At 41.5% G+C, this 12418-nt stretch overlaps 1 protein-coding gene and 1 long non-coding RNA gene across 2 annotated transcripts in view; one reads left to right on the top strand and one right to left on the bottom strand.

Moving 5' to 3' along the window:
- Positions 1-12418, top strand: part of LOC117501957 (POU domain, class 2, transcription factor 1) — a 173269-nt gene that overhangs the window by 91632 nt on the left and 69219 nt on the right. The window lies entirely within an intron of this gene.
- LOC117501958 lies at positions 7912-11281 on the bottom strand. The gene is made up of 2 exons (XR_004558140.1): positions 10975-11281; positions 7912-8118 (listed from the first exon to the last, which is right to left on the bottom strand). It is a non-coding gene; the product is annotated as an uncharacterized LOC117501958 (long non-coding RNA).

The following is a 12418-nucleotide window of genomic DNA, read 5'->3' as shown; positions in this document are numbered from 1 at the left end:
TTCTGCTGGCCTCTTATTATCTCGACTCTGGAAGTCTGTAATTGTGCGTCTGTTTTTACGTGTGTGTTTGAGTTTCTTACCTTAAACTCCCCCTCCAGGTATTATAACAAGTGTCGATACAGTTTTAATGAGATCTAGTTTCAGCTTGTGTCAACTATATGTTTAAAAACATTTTTTTCATACATTAAAAATTCTTCTTTTTTTTACTGTATAAGATACACCAACAGGCATATAAATGACTTTATCGAATCACGTGTGATGCAGGTGATCAGTGAAGCCTTAAAGTCTTCTTAAACTGATTTTTGCAAGTTTTTGTTGAATATTGAGCCGCCTGTAGTTGTTTGGCTTGAGTACTTGAGTACTTTGCTGTCAACATTTTATACAATGAAGCAAAAAAGCCTGATGTCCAGTGAACGCACCATTCAACCCCCTTTCTCACATTCAAAGATATCCATCACCGAAGCTCTTGGTTTGAAACTTCATCCTTCCCCCAGCTCACCAGGAGGGTTTCTTCGATGAACCGTGATATTTTGTAACTGAGCCATGGCTGAAATTTCAAGATTTGTCAAAACCTGTAACGTTATCGTACATGCCGTAGAACCACTGGGAGGTTTACCGGAGGTAGGGTGGATAACGCTGCACGTTGTGTTACTTGTATTTGCACACATGGCATGGTCTTGTACATTATGTCACTAAACTGTGCTGGAACACGTTTGTGGGCAGTCATGATCGGCGCGTGGCACTTTGTCATAGCTTTAGACTGTGAGCATCCAAGATGCATATCTCGTTGTATCTCTGTGCTGCCAGTTTTGACTTTGGTTGTATAATTGTGTGCCAATGTTGAGTTGCATCAGGAAGGGCATCCGGCGTAAAATGTACCAATTCAACATGTAGATCCACCTGGGATCTGCTGTGACGACCCCGAGTGAAAACAAGGCAGCAGCCGAAGGGACTTACTTTTTTCATTCAAACCCTTTTTTTAAGCATTTTATCGTCATCCTCAGAGCTCAGGGATTTTCAAGGGGACAGAATTGGACCAGTACCCGGGTTGCGGGGTCAGTTTATGGGTTTGCTTTCAGATCTCTAGGTTTCTGTTGTTTAGGTCGTCTCAGGACAATTTAAGTGTCACGAATAAAAAGTAATACATTCATTTCCTTCTGTGTAAAAACCTGTTTTCTTACACATTGCAAACCAACACAGAAGGTTTTTCTCAATGTGTTATGGAGTGCCACAAGCTGTTGCTGATGCTTTTTGTGGTGAATTTCTATGATAAAGTGCACTTAAAAAAAAAACCTTCCATGAAGAGACATTTTACACTGTAACATTTGCGTGTCTGTTATTAACTGTCAGAACAGAAAAGATATCCTTAAACATAAAAAGAAAATATAACGCAATGCTAAAATACTCTCGGCCGTAGTAGCATAACAGTATGAAACAGAATGTGACCTTTTGACCTCTTAAAATAGGTCAAGGTTAGCCATCTTTGAATTTGTCAAAGGTCTGTGCCCCAAGAATGTTCCCTGTGAATTTCAACACTCTGGCAGTAAAACGAGCTGAACACAGACAGACGGATGGACACAAATAGGGAGGAGTGTTATTTCAAAAAATTTGGAAATCTATAAATGTTTGCATGGAATATGGAAATATACACGGAATAAACCATTGCAGGATAAATTTTGGGTCATTTGGTTCCGAAAACCCATATGGACAGAGCCAGTGAAGATATCGGGTTCAAAAATCACCAAAAATATCAACGAAAATGTCATATCTTGAGAACCGCTGCACCTAGAGACTTGAAATTTGGCTCCAGATGTTGCATGACCCCATGTTCTATGGTAACAATAAGCCTATCTGGTGTTTTTTTTAAGAGTAATTGACAAAAAAACTAATTTAAGTACAATTTTACGATCAATTGTAACAAACAAAATTTATGTAGTTTTTATTTCAGGACCATCAGTTGAGTATAATCATCACATGTAAAGAATGACATGGCCACAATGAACTAATTATAAGCAACAGAGTGGTTTTCTATGTCAACAGCACATATATACGACACACGCGTTACTTGAAATTCTTAAACGTTCCGTCCATATGGGTTTTTGGAACCAAATGACCCCAAATTTATCCTGCTATGGTTTATTCCATGTATATTTCCATATTCCATGCAAACATTTATAGATTTCCAAATTTTTTGAAATAACACCCCCCCCCAACACAAAATCTCTGCAATACTCAATGGCCATATTTTTGCCTCAAGTTTTTATCACTTTGTGTTTTTTTCTTGTAATAAAAATAATTTGCTCACATACTAAAATCTTGTGTTGAACACAAACGTTCCATAAAATTCATTTGAAACAGTCCGCCGAACACCATAGAAATACTGAATCTCAAATGCTGAGTTAGTTGACATGTTCTGACATGAGCGAAAGGTTCCAGAGTTCATATGCAAAAACACAAAAACAGCAAATTCACACAAACAGTGCTGGCCTGATGACACATGGTTCTGGTAATGCGTGAGTCTTGGTGTGTCATCGGCTGAATGAACATAAGTGGGTCTGAGGCCGTCTGTTGATGGAAGGAGTGTAAAAATGGAGAGTCAAAGGAGAGTCGCGGCCGTGTGGCCTTGAGCACTCATCCCACCTGCCGTTCATTTATCTGTCTCTCCACGCTGATTTGTTTGACTCACCTCAACAAAATGGCGTTTGTTCTGTGGACGGCACAGATGATGGGCAGGAAGTTGCAAAAACAGGAGCTGAAGTCTCTGATCATCTGATAAAGACATTTGGCAAGGCCTCATTTCTGCCGCTCTCACAATGCTAAATATAAAGCAATGCTAAAATACCCTCTGCCATATGAGCATAACAATAGGAAACAGAATGTCACCTTTTGACCTCTTAAAATAGGTCAAGGTTAGCCATCTTTGACCTTGTCCAAGGTCTGTGTCCCAAGAATGTTCCCTGTGAATTTCAACACTCTGGCAATAATCGGACTGGACTTAAGCTGAGCACAGATGGATGGACGGATGGTCGCAGGGCCTTTGCAATACTCAATGGCCATATTTTGGCTTTCAAATCAAATCAAATCAATTTTATTTATATAGCGCCAAATCACAACAAACAGTTGCCCCAAAGCGCTTTATATTGTAAGGCAAGGGCATACAATAATTACAGAAAAACCCCAACGGTCAAAACGACCCCCTGTGAGCAAGCACTTGGCGACAGTGGGAAGGAAAAACTCCATTTTAATAGGAAGAAACCTCCAGCAGAACCAGGCTCAGGGAGGGGCAGTCTTCTGCTGGGACTGGTTGGGGCTGAGGGGAGAGAATCAGGAAAAAGACATGCTGTGGAGGGGAGCAGAGATCAATCACTAATGATTAAATGCAGAGTGGTGCATACAGAGCAAAAAGAGAAAGAAACACTCAGTGCATCATGGGAACCCCCCAGCAGTCTAAGTCTATAGCAGCATAACTAAGGGATGGTTCAGGGTCACCTGATCCAGCCCTAACTATAAGCTTTAGCAAAATGGAAAGTTTTAAGCCTAATCTTAAAAGTAGAGAGGGTGTCTGTCTCCCTGATCCGAATTGGGAGCTGTTCCAGAGGAGAGGAGCCTGAAAGCTGAAGGCTCTGCCTCCCATTCTACTCTTACAAACCCTAGGAACTACAAGTAAGCCTGCAGTCTGAGAGCGAAGCGCTCTATTGGGGTGATATGGTACTAAGAGGTCCCTAAGATAAGATGGGACCTGATTATTCAAAACTTTATAAGTAAGAAGAAGAATTTTAAATTCTATTCTAGAATTAACAGGAAGCCAATGAACAGAGGCCAATATGGGTGAGATATGCTCTCTCCTTCTAGTCCCCGTCAGTACTCTAGCTGCAGCATTTTGAATTAACTGAAGGCTTTTCAGGGAACTTTTAGGACAACCTGATAATAATGAATTACAGTAGTCCAGCCTAGAGGAAATAAATGCATGATTTAGTTTTTCAGCATCACTCTGAGACAAGACCTTTCTAATTTTAGAGATATTGCGCAAATGCAAAAAAGCAGTCCTACATATTTGCTTAATATGCGCATTGAAGGACATATCCTGATCAAAAATGACTCCAAGATTTCTCACAGTATTACTTGGCCTTGGGTAAAAATACACCTTTCCTCTCCCACAATATTATGGTTTCTATTCCAGACCACATATTTCCGTGGGATTGCTGAACATTAACATGTGTAAAATGTTAATTTTCAATAAGCGGTGGATAATGATTATTTTTGATGGACATAGTCAAAAACAGGAAGTGATGTCAGAGAGACATGCAACCAGTGTCGCTCAGGCTGAGATTTGAACCTATGGGGGCGAAGCAGCCTTTAATTTGCTGTAAGTGGTTGGAACTCTAGTTACTCAAATTACTTTAAAACGACGTGGAGTATTCAAGTATCACTTCCACACCAGACCCATTCTCATCAGGATTTCAAGTTTTGTGAAACACAGTTCACTGATTTTTGATTCGTCGACTAACAAACCAGCGGTTTTAACCTTTTTTTAACTTGGCAATTTTCAAAAAAATTGGAGATTATGAATGCCTCAGAAACAACTGTCCACATTCTTGATGTCACAAAAGCAGAATTTTGATCCCAAATACTGAAGCTTGACCCTGATCAGGCAACACGATAGCTTAGTGGTTATCACTGGTGCCTGACAGCAAAAAGGTCATGGGATCGCTTCCCGCCCTTTCTGTGTCCATGTTCTCCCCGCGGGTTTTCTCCGGGTACTCCAGTTTCCTCCCACAATCAAAACATGCTTATTTGAGGTCTTCTCCTTTCTTTGCCTCTGACCAAGGCAGCATCTCTACATCTGTAGTTGGTCCCCGGGTGCCAGACTGTGGCTGCCCACTGCTCCTAGTTTTGGATTGTATCTAACTGTAAATAGGATGGGTTAAAAGCAGAGGACTAATTTAACTGTATGTTTGTACAATGACAACAAAGCCTCTATTCTGTTCTATTGTATTCTATCTTAATTACTTAACTGATCAGTGAACGTTCATATTCAGTGTACTCAGTCGCGGACCCAGTTCAGCTAATCCGATAACCGATAATTATCAAAGCTGATGTTTTTGCTAGCAGATTAGCTTTTCAGATAACTTTTAAAACAATCAGCAGACCAATTATCTTCCGATAAATTTAGTTCTGATAACTTTCAGTCTGCTAACATTTTTTACTGGTAAAGTGAACAAAGTTTAACGGTCACAAACATTTGTAAACCCTAAAATCAAACATTTTAGTCCGTCTGTTGTGTGTTTGTGGCTGTCGCTTGCTGATGACATAATCATTAAGTGCAAAACGTGATTGGCCGGTCTATGCAGGGAGCATTGTGGATAGTGTAGTTCAGGTTCACTTTAGACATTACAGTGAGTGTTACCGTCCGCTCGACACAGAAACAAAACAGATTCATTTTAACATTTTATTTTATTTCTTTGTGGCTGACGGCCTAATTTAATTGGCAAGACTCCGCGGGAGAGAGGAGATTTCACGGCGCAGCTGTGTTACGGAGGGACTTTTCTTAGACACCATTTTGGATAATCAGGACGCTTTCTGTTGATTATTTCTTCAGAATTTAATGAATCCCACTGAAACTAACAGGTAAGCATTTATATTTACTACGTGTCTTTTACTCTGCCAATCAATGCATTAATGGATGTATTTCGGTTGTTTAAGCCACAGGGTTCAAAGTGTGTGAAAAAAGCGGCAGCTTTTAGTTTGTAAATGACGTTGTATCTAATACCGAGATAAACTGTGACTCCTAACACTGTGTTTTACTGCTTTTGAAAGAAGATGACAGTGTTTGGGCTTTTATTTTTTTATTCATTCATTTTTTGTGCATTCTTTTTGTGTTTGTGATCCTTGAATTTACCCAGCGGCTCCTGCGGCGCTTAAAGTGAAACTGGTTTATCAGAAGCCAATAGTGTAATCTGATGTGGCCGCATCCGAATCAGTACTAAAAGTTATCGGTTATCGTAATAAAGATACATTTTTTAGCAGTTTATCGGTTTAGCGTTATAAAAGATAACTTTTCAGTTATCGGATTAATGGTTACCAAAGCTAACTTTTTGGTTAGCTGTGCCCACCACTGAGTGTACTGACCTTCTGTAACAAAAGATGAACTTTGATCCTGAACACTAACATTTAAGCCCGATCGCTGACGCCCCATCCTGAACGCTGATGTTTGATCCTAATTGCTAGCATTCGATCCCAATTGCTGACCTTTGCTACTTACCTCATCATTTGACCTTTCACAGTCTGACTGCTGGTTTTCCATCCTAAAATCTGAACTTTGATGTCGATTGCTAATCTTTGAACCTATAATTGGTATCAAAGATCAGCAGTGATCAAAGTCAGGATCTACCCTTACCCTTACCCTTTCATCTAGTGGAACATGTACTGGGTCCTCACGTGGCTCAGAAACCCGAGTCCCTCCACAAGGTGTCGCGAAAACGTCTTCATTAGCTTTTGTGTAATCCTGCTAAAAACAAAGACATTGATCATCACGTGACCTCATAGGCAGAGCAAATAATGCAGCGTGGCTGGTATTTTACACCCACAAATCCCAGTGTGGAAAAGTAAAAGATGGGTGGTCTGAATGTATTTTCAAGTTTTACAGAGAAACAAGCATTAGCGTGTTTCTCCAATAACCCAGGAATTCTGGTAAGTAGCTCTGGCTCCTTGGTCCTCCCTGGAGCTCCAATAAGTCCCCCGACCTTCCTGCTCTACCTTTGTTTGCCTCTCTCCATCAGGTCCATCTATCTCTTGGGGTGATTGCAGAACCTGCATCCCATCTTATCCTTAAATTCGAAGTCCGCCCGGAGCATCCTGATCCCTCCCTGCTGGAACTGAGGACGGTCACGCTTCCAGATTAGGGATTTCTGATGCAACTGTGGTCAGGACAGCAGTAAAGCCTGCAGCCGAGGATCTGGTTTCTGCTGTGTGCGTTTAAATGCCCGTGTGTGTTTCATCAGAGTTGCAAACGTATTCATGTGAGCGTCACCGCTTCCAGCGATTCTTTGTGTGTGTGTTTTCACTCGTACATGTTGACTCGGTGGTGTGTGGCGCTCTGCGTCTACATACAGGTAAATAAAAGGTGCTGCTCCTCTTGACCCTGTAAACCTGGAGGTTTTGTGAGAGTGAGGGGGAGGAGGGGAAGCGGTAAGGTGTGTTTATGTGGTGTGTGGAGGAGTGAGGCGGCGACTGGACGCCTCCGCTGCACGCGGCTCTGGATACCCCCTCTGTGGGGCCCCGATCGATACAAACTCAGAGCAATAAAGCTTTCCCCCTGTCATCTCCACAGAATACAAAGCAGAGCAGGGGAGGAGGGGGTGAGGGAGGATGGGGGGGAGCTGTTCCTTGAGCCACACCAATTTCCTAACCTGGCTTTTCACCTTCTTCTTCATCTCCCTCTTCTTCTTTTCTGTTGAAATCCTTTTACCATTTCCTTTACCCACAATGCCCCTCTCCTCCTTCTTCTCCTCCTCCATCTCACTCTTTGGCCTCAACTGAAGCAAACAAACCAACTGTATTTTAAAATTTATGCTGTTTGAATAAATACGCTTAATAATTCATCGCCGTTATTTAAGGAAAGATTGATGGATCGACTGAGAGAAACGGAGCAAAGATCAGATATGGAGGGAGGTGGGAGACTGGAAACCAGTGCAGTGGGGGGTGACGGGGGAGTTAGGTGCTGGTAAGCGAAAACAGGGATGGGGGGGACGGTCGCAGACGAAGGGGGAAGGGAGTGAAGGTATTACACTGAGCGAGAGATGGATGTGTCGGTGGAGATCAGGTCGGAGCGAGGAAGCGACGGAGGAGGAGGAGGAGAAGGAGGGATATTTAACAGGACAGGAAAGCAGAAGACAGGAAGGGGTAAAGAGGTCAAATAAGCGCTCTGTTTAATTGGGAGCCAATTTAAGTCGGGTTGAATCGATAAACCTGTAAAGTGTAGTATCTAACAGCTGGCGGCGTGCGCGGTAGATCAGCGGGCCGGCTGCCAGGCGGCACCGGCTCCTTTCAGCACCTTCTTTCATTTGCACTTGTAGAGCAGCGTAATCAAATTTTGCCTCTTCTTTATCTCATCAGTGCCTGGAAAAAGACACCAAATCAGATCCTGGATCAGAATTAGCAGCAGTTAATTCACCGCAACGACTAAAATAAAATAAATAAAATTTAAAGAAGGAAGGATGACAGAGGATTTTCTGGGATCTCTTCACACCCAGTCCAAACAGTTGGAACATAAATATCCCTGCAGTCATGTGACAACCTCATAAGTCCAAATTGAAGGATAATTTGATCTTCTGTGGGTGGAGGAAATTCTGCCATGCCTGGTTTTTATGAGATTCTTTCGAGCCCCGCTGGATAAATGTGATGGTCAAGCTGAGAATCAGCCTGAAGGAATTTCCCTTCAGTTTATGTGCCATATACCACAGAAATCGTTTTTATTGCTGCTTTTTTTTTTTTTTTGCATATGTATGACATCAGTGCATATGAGAGCAGCCACACAAGCATTTAGCAGAGAAAAGAAGAAAATCTCAAGCCACAGTTTGAGTTGTGACCTTGACACTCAAATTCCCAGTTGTGTCTTAACGCTGCTGAACTTTGAGTTAACTGAAGTAAACAGTTACACAGCTGTCTGTTACATATGTAACCTGCTGTGGACTGTCTGGTCGGGAGGTTTTAGTGTTCTTTGTGCATCTCTGTTCCTCCTGCCTTGTCTCTGCGTTTGTGTGGGCGTGTCCCGATTGTCAGTGTTATGTATGTGTATCTGTGTCTGGTGTGTGACTTTGGTCTGCGTGTGTGCGTGTGGGTGTGGCCCCTATGCCGTCCTGCGTCGTGTCCATGTCTGATGTCTTTCTGTGTTGGGTGTGTCTTGTGTGGTTGTGTTTGTTCACTCCTGTGTGTCCCGTTTCGTTCAGTGTGTGTATGTGGGCGTGTCTCCCGCTGTCTGTGTCCTCCGTTTGTGGTTCTTCCTGATTTTTGTGTTATTATCAGTGTGATCTGTTACCTGCTTTTGCAATATGTCCTACGTTTTCCTTGTACTCTCATTATTGATTTTTGTTCTCCGTGGCGTTTGTGGTTATCGTAGCTCCCTGCTCGTTTGTTGAAGTATTTATTTATGGTATTGTCCACATTTGTCTTTTGGTTTATCTGATCATTATTTGTATTGCTTTTTATTTATCGTGTTGTTCTCTAGATCTCTACTCTCAGTCGTGGGCTCGTTTGGTACTCGGTGTAATTTGTTTATTCTGCCAGATTATTTCACGTGTATCCTTAGTTCCACACCTGTCGTGTATCTTGTCTAATTAGTATTTGTGTGTTTAAATCTGCACTTGTTCCCTGGGTTTTTGCAGGTTCCTGCTTTTTGTCTATCTTTGTCTTGTGTTCTTTGGTTCCTGCCTCACTGTGTGTTGTAAGTACTCTGCCTCCTAGCTGCTGTATAGGTAGTTATGATTATGTTTTCATTCCTTTAGTTCTTCATGTCACCGGTCATCTTTTTGCGTTTGGGTTTTTGGAGTGTCATGTTATTCCCTGCCTTTTCCCCTCAGGTCTTCCCCTTACGTTTTGAGACACGACTGCTGTTTAGTCATTTGCACAATAAATCACCTTTGGTTAAATTATTCCTCCTGTCTCCGCTGTCCTGCATACTGGGGTTCTCTTTGTGACTGTGATGGTGACTCATAACACAACATTATACACAGCTATAACCTTGCTAACCCAGTCATTATCATTAGCATGTTAGCTGGCTATATTAGGCTCATTGTGGATTCTGTTAATACGTGTTCATCTGATAATAGAAGGTTATACTTCTCAGGATCCTGCTCAGTAACTTAACCTGGCAGTTATTGGATATTTGTTGATGAGGATGCACACTGATCATATAAGCTGTTGCATCATCTGCATACAGGCAAACACTACATGTACAATCATTTTAACAATAATAAACACCACTGACTGAAAGTAAGTGGATATTTAACAAATAACAGAGTGCAACAGGTAGATTTTTAAGAATAATTACTGTGTAAGGTAGAACTCATTTGTTTGTTTTTACTATGATTTTCTACAGAAAGCCACCATGGTGGTAGTGATGACGAACCCTGCGTTGCTCTGACACGGGCAAATGTAGCTTTTAACTGAACTTTTTCATTTTTTACCTGTTATTTTCTATCCACCCATCTGTTCATTTTGTTCATCCACTTCAGCACAGACTCTTCTTCATCCAAACACCATCAAGGCCACATTGTGTGTCTTTGTTAGTCCAATTGTCACTGTTTTTTGCTTCCCGTTACTTCCCGCGAGGATTCTGCAGTTAACTCATCTTCACGTCAATTTTGTCTTTCCAATTTTTTTCTGTTTCCTCCCGTCTTTGTTTCCATCGTTTCTATTGTCACCTCTGTTCAAAATTGTTTTCTTTTTTTTAAATTCTTTGCTCATTTATCTGTTGGTCCGTTCCTCTCTGTCTGTCCCAGAATCCCTTGCTCCTGCTCTTTCTGACTGTGCTCGATGTGGGTTTTTTTTTTTTTTTACTCTTTTCAGACACACTTTTTCCCTCTAATTCTCTTTCCAGCAGACCTCGTTATTTTTCCCACCCTCAGCCATTATCCTGAAATTCCGAAATTTTTGGCGCCAGTTGTTGTTTGCAATTTTAGTTTTTTCATCTTCCTCTTCTCACACCCCACACTGTTGTCTCTTCATCATTCTTTGTCATCTCTCTCTCTCTCTCTTGATTCTATTTCACTTTGAAACCATTTCCATCGTATCTCTCACCTTCAGCTATTACACCCCCCCCAACATAAATTTTCTAAATTTTCACTGCTTGTTTTCTTCATATTCTGTGCTGATTTAGTTTATTCTCTTCTTTCTCAGCACCTTCATTTTGTCCCCCACATCATTTGGTCTAACACAGATTCTAAAAGGGAAGTAACACACAGTGGCCATTTTCACCTTTACTTCTCCGTTTCCATCCCTCCATCTTTGCGTTGTGCTCCTTGGGGAGGGCAGTAATAATGCTGGAGAGAAGGGGAGAGAGAGGGAGGTGCGATTATTGTCTTGTTGGGAGTCAGAGAAATCGATCGGCACAGAAATATGTGGTGCGAGAAAGAGGTACAGTATCGGATATAATAAACACTCTGGAGACATATTCAGAAAGAGTTTGTGGACTCGCAGGCACGTGCACACACATGCATGGATGTAGCTGTGCAGAGCCGTGTAATCACTGTTTCTATATGTGCACAAACCAGCAATAAACAAGCACACGCACGCAGCACTTCTACAGAAAAACAAAGACCTGTGCACCCGTCTAATTCCTGGATTAACTGCACCATTATCTGCATGTGTTTCCTGAAATGTTCTCCAAAGTTTGAAAAAGTTCAGTCATATTGCAGCATAATGTTAACAACCCAACAAACAGATGACATACTTTTTTTTATTAGCATGTTGTAGCTTTAGCTAGCCTTAGCTCTTACTGCTAAGCTAAACATTTTTGTGCAACCTTTAGAAAAACATTTAGTCACAAATTCATCCTCAGTCCATTGCGGTGATGTATTAGTTCTAAAATTTGAATCAGGTGACCCTCGGTCAGGAAGAAGCACATTTTGTCTGTAAGATCAAAATGTGATGTGGCATACAAAAGATCCTTTTTAAGTTTATAAGATCTATATAAACACAGTATCCACTAGAGAATGCAGATTATATAGTGTTATGAAGAGTATACAGTTAAAAGGACAAAAACCTAATCAGATAAAGCTTCTCCAGATAAACATTAATGTTTCAAACGTGTGCCAAATCAACATGCGGGGAATCATCGAAACTGCCATGGAAGAAGCCAAAAGAAATTAGTTTAGGTTTAAGTTTGAAAATCTGTTAATGTATAAATTGTCTCTCCAGTCCTTCCTGGTTTACTGATATGTTCACAGGACTTTAAAATAGCAAATTTTATTCAGTCACAGCTCTCAGATAGGTTTCATGAGCCTTTATAGCATGTTTACATATTTTGTCAGATCCAGTGGTGGCACCAAGGGGGGGCTTGGGGGGGCTTAAGCTTCCCCAATAATGAGCCAAGCCCCACTCAGCTCCCCCAATAATTCTGCCAATAATGTGAACAGCGACTGACATATTTGTGGATCTCAACTGCAGTTTTGCACTGAGAATGTCTCAATATTGCGTAACTGAGCAAAGTGATGAATGTGTGTGTTCGGTGACCCACCAATGCTGAATCACCCCCAACAAAAATTTCCTGGCGCCACCACTGGTCAGATCAGCTTTTTACAGTTTGCACATTAATTTATGATCATTCACCCTTTTCAGGTTTCAAATCCTGCAAAACCTCGAAGAGTTCGCCGCGCTGCGAGATCTCGGTAACATTGAGAACTGCATTGAGACGTTCTGA

The sequence above is a fragment of the Thalassophryne amazonica genome, chromosome 20 (genome assembly GCF_902500255.1).
Source record: "Thalassophryne amazonica chromosome 20, fThaAma1.1, whole genome shotgun sequence".
Taxonomy (NCBI): Eukaryota; Metazoa; Chordata; class Actinopteri; order Batrachoidiformes; family Batrachoididae; genus Thalassophryne; species Thalassophryne amazonica.
This window is presented reverse-complemented; position numbering and strand designations above follow the sequence as displayed.